Source organism: Oncorhynchus gorbuscha, unplaced genomic scaffold (assembly GCF_021184085.1).
Source record: "Oncorhynchus gorbuscha isolate QuinsamMale2020 ecotype Even-year unplaced genomic scaffold, OgorEven_v1.0 Un_scaffold_554, whole genome shotgun sequence".
NCBI lineage: Eukaryota > Metazoa > Chordata > Actinopteri > Salmoniformes > Salmonidae > Oncorhynchus > Oncorhynchus gorbuscha.
In genome coordinates, this window is record NW_025745385.1 from 170,001 (window position 1) to 177,500 (window position 7,500).

At 48.2% G+C, this 7,500-nt stretch overlaps 1 pseudogene; it reads left to right on the plus strand.

Annotated features, from left to right (window-relative positions):
• LOC124018648 overlaps positions 1-7,500 on the plus strand; it is a 78,425-nt pseudogene that overhangs the window by 70,129 nt on the left and 796 nt on the right.

A 7,500-nucleotide genomic window follows, 5' to 3' on the forward strand; every position in this document is an offset into this window, starting at 1 on the left:
AGGAGAACTCTACCAGATATAACAGGAGAATTCTACCAGATATAACAGGAGAATTCTACCAGATATAACAGGATAATTCTACCAGATATAACAGGAGAATTTTACCAGATATAACAGGAGAATTCTACCACGTATAACAGGAGAATTCTACCAGATATAACAGGAGAATTCTACCAGATATAACAGGAGAATTCTACCAGATATAACAGGAGAATTCTACCAGATGTAACAGGAGAATTCTACCAGATATAACATAAGAATTTTACCAGATATAACAGGAGAATTCTACCACGTATAACAGGAGAATTCTACCAGATATAACAGGAGAATTCTACCAGATATAACAGGAGAATTCTACCAGATATAACAGGAGAATTCTACCAGATGTAACAGGAGAATTCTACCAGATATAACAGGAGAATTCTACCAGATATAACAGGAGAATTTTACCAGATATAACAGGAGAGTTCTACCAGATATAACAGGATAATTATACCAGATATAACAGGAGAATTCTACCAGATATAACAGGAGAATTCTACCAGGTATAACAGGAGAATTCTACCAGATATAACAGGAGAATTCTACCAGATATAACATAAGAATTCTACCAGATATAACAGGAGAATTCTACCAGGTATAACAGGATAATTCTACCAGATATAACAGGAGAATTCTGCCAGATATAACAGGAGAATTCTACCAGTATAACAGGAGAATTTCTAACAGGAGAATTCTACCAGATATAACAGGAGAATTCTACCAGATATAACAGGAGAATTTTACCAGATATAACAGGAGAATTCTACCAGATATAACAGGAGAATTCTACCAGATATAACAGGAGAATTCTACCAGATACCAGATATAACAGGAGAATTCTACCAGATATAACAGGAGAATTCTACCAGATATAACAGGAGAATTCTACCAGATATAACAGGAGAATAACAGATATAACAGGAATTTACCAGATATAACAGGATAATTTACCAGATATAACAGGAGAATTCTACCAGATATAACAGGATAATTATACCAGATATAACAGGAGAATTCTACCAGATATAACAGGAGAGGAGAATTCTACCAGATATAACAGGAGAATTCTACCAGGTATAACATGAGAATTCTACAAGATATAACAGGAGAATTCTACCAGGTATAACAGGAGAATTCTACCAGATATAACAGGAGAACTCTACCAGATATAACATAAGAATTCTACCAGATATAACAGGAGAATTCTACCAGGTATAACAGGATAATTCTACCAGATATAACAGGAGAATTTTACCAGATATAACAGGAGAGTTCTACCAGATATAACAGGAGAATTATACCAGGTATAACAGGAGAATTCTACCAGATATAACAGGAGAATTCTACCAGGTATAACAGGAGAATTCTACCAGATATAACAGGATAATTCTACCAGATATAACAGGAGAATTCTACCAGATATAACAGGAGAATTCTATCAGATATACCAGACTGACCCTACTCCCCCACCACATAGACTTTTGCAGCATAGATACTGGAGTCTGATACAGGGGGGGTCGTCGAGGGACACTGTGGCCCTGTCCGACTATACCCCCGGACAGGGCCAACCAGGCAGGATATAACCCCACCCACTTTGCCAAGGCACAGCCCCGACACCACCAGAGGGATATCAATAGACCACCAACTTACTACCCTGAGACAAGGTGGTGTCTCGCCCACAAAGATCTCCTCCACCGCACGAGCCCGAGGGGGCTCAGAACCAGACAGGAAGATCACGTCAGTGATTCACCCCTTCTAGGGATGGCTTGGGAGAGCTAGCAAGCCAGTGACTCATCCCCTTTGGCAGAGAATCCTAGTAGAGTGACATAAGAGCTGGCTAGGCAGAGACAGCAAGGGTGATTCGTCACTCCAGTGCCTTGTCATTCACCCTCGCACCCCTGGGCCAGACTACACTCAATCATTGGACCTACTGAAAATAAAGATTTAAAGGTTGAGACTGAGTGTGCGACACTCACATGGCTCCGCAGACCATTTCATAAAGATGTACCTCTATTTGAAAAAGCCCTGCGACTCTCACATGGCTCCGCAGACCATTCCATAAAGATGTACCTCTATTTGAAAAAGCCCTGCGACACTCACATGGCTCCGCAGACCATTTCATAAAGATGTACCTCTATTTGAAAAAGCCCTGCGACACTCACATGGCTCCGCAGACCATTTCATAAAGATGTACCTCTATTTGAAAAAGCCCTGCGACACTCACATGGCTCCGCAGACCATTTCATAAAGATGTACCTCTATTTGAAAAAGCCCTGCCTCCAGCTGTTTGCTTACAAATTCTAGGGACAGTAAGGAGGCCTGCATCTTGTGACCGTAGCGTACATGTAGGTATGTACGGCAGGACCAAATCAGAGAGATAGGTAGGAGCAAGTCCATGTAATGCTTTGTAGGTTAGCAGTAAAACCCTGACATGAGCCCTTAACAGGAAGCCAATGTGGAAAGGCACTGGAGTAATACGATCACATTTCTTGGTTCTAGTCAAGATTCTAGCAGCTGTATTTAGAACGAGCTGAAGTTTATTTATCCAGGTAGCGAGAGAGTAGAGCATTGCACTAGTCTAATCTTGAAGTGACAAAATCATGGATGAGCTTTTCTGCATCACTACCCTCATTCCCCCTCTTCTCTCCTCCCTTCTCTCTCTCCTACTACCCTCGTTCCCCCTCTTCTCTCCTCCCTTCTCTCTCCCCTACTACCCTCGTTCCCCCTCTTCTCTCCTCCCTTCTCTCTCTCCTACTACCCTCGTTCCCCCTCTTCTCTCCTCCCTTCTCTCTCTCCTACTACCCTCGTTCCCCCTCTTCTCTCCTCCCTTCTCTCTCTCCTACTACCCTCGTTCCCCCTCTTCTCTCCTCCCTTCTCTCTCTCTCCTACTACACTCGTTCCCCCTCTTCTCTCCTCCCTTCTCTCTCTCCTACTACCCTCGTTCCCCCTCTTCTCTCCTCCCTTCTCTCTCTCCTACTACCCTCGTTCCCCCTCTTCTCTCCTCCCTTCTCTCTCTCTCCTACTACCCTCGTTCCCCCTCTTCTCTCCTCCCTTCTCTCTCTCTCCTACTACCCTCGTTCCCCCTCTTCTCTCCTCCCTTCTCTCTCTCCTACTACCCTCGTTCCCCCTCTTCTCTCCTCCCTTCTCTCTCTCTCCTACTACCCTCGTTCCCCCTCTTCTCTCCTCCCTTCTCTCTCTCTCCTACTACACTCGTTCCCCCTCTTCTCTCCTCCCCTTCTCTCTCTCCTACTACCCTCGTTCCCCCTCTTCTCTCCTCCCTTCTCTCTCCCCTACTACCCTCGTTCCCCCTCTTCTCTCCTCCCTTCTCTCTCTCCTACTACCCTCGTTCCCCCTCTTCTCTCCTCCCTTCTCTCTCTCTCTCACTACCCTCGTTCCCCCTCTTCTCTCCTCCCTCTCTCTCTCCTACTACCCTCGTTCCCCTCTTCTCTCCTCCCTCTCTCTCTCCTACTACCCTCGTTCCCCCTCTTCTCTCCTCCCTTCTCTCTCTCCTACTACCCTCGTTCCCCCTCTTCTCTCCTCCCTTCTCTCTCTCCTACTACCCTCGTTCCCCCTCTTCTCTCCTCCCTTCTCTCTCTCCTACTACCCTCGTTCCCCCTCTTCTCTCCTCCCTTCTCTCTCTCTCCTACTACCCTCGTTCCCCCTCTTCTCTCCTCCCTTCTCTCTCTCTCCTACTACCCTCGTTCCCCCTCTTCTCTCCTCCCTTCTCTCTCTCCTACTACCCTCGTTCCCCCTCTTCTCTCCTCCCTTCTCTCTCTCCTACTACCCTCGTTCCCCCTCTTCTCTCCTCCATTCTCTCTCTCTCCTACTACACTCGTTCCCCCTCTTCTCTCCTCCCTTCTCTCTCTCCTACTACACTCGTTCCCCCTCTTCTCTCCTCCCTTCTCTCTCTCTCCTACTACCCTCGTTCCCCCTCTTCTCTCCTCCCTTCTCTCTCTCTCCTACTACACTCGTTCCCCCTCTTCTCTCTCCCTTCTCTCTCTCCTACTACCCTCGTTCCCCCTCTTCTCTCCTCCCTTCTCTCTCTCTCTCACTACCCTCGTTCCCCCTCTTCTCTCTCCCTTCTCTCTCTCTCACTACCCTCGTTCCCCCTCTTCTCTCTCCCTTCTCTCTCTCTCACTACCCTCGTTCCCCCTCTTCTCTCTCCCTTCTCTCTCTCTCTCACTACCCTCGTTCCCCCTCTTCTCTCTCCCTTCTCTCTCTCTCACTACCCTCATTCCCCCTCTTCTCTCTCCCTTCTCTCTCTCTCACTACCCTCGTTCCCCCTCTTCTCTCTCCCTTCTCTCTCTCTCACTACCCTCGTTCCCCCTCTTCTCTCTCCCTTCTCTCTCTCTCACTACCCTCATTCCCCCTCTTCTCTCTCCCTTCTCTCTCTCTCACTACCCTCGTTCCCCCTCTTCTCTCCACCTCTTCCCCCACTCCCTCTTCTCTCCTCCCCTTCTCTCCCCCTCTTCTCTCCTCCCTTCTCTCTCATCACTACCCTCGTTCCCCTCCCCTCTTCTCTCCTCCCTTCACTCTCAATTACTACCCTCGTTCCCCTCCCCCTCTTCTCTCCTCCCTTCACTCTCAATTACTACCCTCGTTCCCCTCCCCCTCTTCTCTCCTCCCTTCTCTCTCTCAAATCAAATCAAATCAAATCAAATTTATTTATATAGCCCTTCGTACATCAGCTGATATCTCAAAGTGCTGTACAGAAACCCAGCCTAAAACCCCAAACAGCAAACAATGCAGGTGTAAAAGCACGGTGGCTAGGAAAAACTCCCTAGAAAGGCCAAAACCTAGGAAGAAACCTAGAGAGGAACCGGGCTATGTGGGGTGGCCAGTCCTCTTCTGGCTGTGCCGGGTAGAGATTATAACAGAACATGACCAAGATGTTCAAATGTTCATAAATGACCAGCATGGTCAAATAATAATAAGGCAGAACAGTTGAAACTGGAGCAGCAGCACAGTCAGATGGACTGGGGACAGCAAGGAGCCATCATGTCAGGTAGTCCTGGGGCACGGTCCTAGGGCTCAGGTCCTCCGAGAGAGAGAAAGAAAGAGAGAATTAGAGAGAGCATATGTGGGGTGGCCAGTCCTCTTCTGGCTGTGCCAGGTGGAGATTATAACAGAACGTGGCCAAGATGTTCAAATGTTCATAAATGACCAGCATGGTTGAATAATAGTAAGGCAGAACAGTTGAAACTGGAGCAGGAGCATGGCCAGGTGGACTGGGGACAGCAAGGAGTCCTCATGTCAGGTAGTCCTGGGACATGGTCCTAGGGCCCAGGCCAGTTGAAACTGGAGCAGCAGCATGGCCAGGTGGACTGGGGACAGCAAGGAGTCATCATGTCAGGTAGTCCTGGGGCATGGTTCTAGGGCTCAGGTCCTCCGAGAGAGAGAAAGAAAGAGAGAAGGAGAGAATTAGAGAACGCACACTTAGATTTACACAGGACACCGAATAGGACAGGAGAAGTACTCCAGATAAACAAACTGACCCTAGCCCCCCGACACATAAACTACTGCAGCATAAATACTGGAGGCTGAGACAGGAGGGGTCAGGAGACACTCACTACCCTCGTTCCCCCTCTTCTCTCCTCCCTTCTCTCTCTCCTACTACCCTCGTTCCCCCTCTTCTCTCCTCCCTTCTCTCTCTCTCCTACTACCCTCGTTCCCCCTCTTCTCTCCTCCCTTCTCTCTCTCTCCTACTACACTCGTTCCCCCTCTTCTCTCCTCCCTTCTCTCTCTCCTACTACACTCGTTCCCCCTCTTCTCTCCTCCCTTCTCTCTCTCCTACTACCCTCGTTCCCCCTCTTCTCTCCTCCCTTCTCTCTCTCTCCTACTACACTCGTTCCCCCTCTTCTCTCCTCCCTTCTCTCTCTCTCTCACTACCCTCGTTCCCCCTCTTCTCTCTCCCTTCTCTCTCTCTCACTACCCTCGTTCCCCCTCTTCTCTCTCCCTTCTCTCTCTCACTACCCTCGTTCCACCTCTTCTCTCTCCCTTCTCTCTCTCTCACTACCCTCATTCCCCCTCTTCTCTCCACCTCTTCCCCCACTCCCTCTTCTCTCCTCCCCTTCTCTCCCCCTCTTCTCTCCTCCCTTCTCTCTCATCACTACCCTCGTTCCCCTCCCCCTCTTCTCTCCTCCCTTCACTCTCAATTACTACCCTCGTTCCCCTCCCCCTCTTCTCTCCTCCCTTCTCTCTCTCTCACTACCCTCGTTCCCCCTCTTCCTCTCTCCCTTCTCTAGGGTAAATATTTCTATCTGTATTCCTGTGGGGAACTGTGGAGTTTGATGCACTAATTCTCTCCTCTTCTCCTCTCTCCCTCCCCCATCCCCCTCTCCTTCTCTAGGCTAAAGACTTCATCCATTCGGAGTTGTTGGCCTACCTGTATTCCTGTGGGGACCAGGGCAGTCTGATGGAGGAGTCAGCTGACCAGGCTCAGAGGAGAGATGAAATGTTGAGGATGTACCATGCTCTGAAAGAAGCCCTGCTGATCATAGGAGACATCAGTACAACCACAGTGTCAGCTCCTGTACCTCCACCTGTAGACGACACCTGGAGGACCAAGGAACCCAGGTAAAATAGAGAGATACTCATGTACACACACACATGTAAACACACACACACACATGTACACACACACACACATGTACACACACACACATGTACACACACATGTAAACACACACATGTAAACACACACACATACACACATGTACACACACACACACATGTAAACACACATGTACACACACATGTACACACACACACATGTAAACACACACACACACACATGTACACACACACACACATGTACACACACACACACACATGTACACACACACACACACACACACACACACACACACACATGTACACACAAATGTAAACACACACACGTACACACACAAGTACACACACACATGTAAACACACACACATACACACACACACATGTACATGTACACACACATGTACACACACACACACACACATGTACATGTACACACACATGTACACACAAACACATGTACACACACATGTAAACACACACGTACACACACACACACACATGTACACACACATGTACACACACACACATGTACACACACACACATGTACATGTACACACACACACGCATGTACACACACACACATGTACACACACACATGTAAACACACACGTACAGATACAGTTCGCATGTGAAAACACACACTAGGCTCTCACGTGTAAGTTTGTGAAACTGTGAATATAAATATATTTATTTCCCCCTCTGTCTGTCCCCCCTCTCTCTCACTCTTTCCCCCCTCTCTGTCTCTCTCTCCCCCTCCTATCTATCTCTCCCCCTCTCTGTCTCTCCCCCTCTGTCTCTCTCTCCCCCTCTCTGTCTCTTTCTCCCCCTCTCTGTCTCTCTCTCCCCCTCTCTGTCTCTCTCTCCCCCTCTCTGTCTCTCTCTCC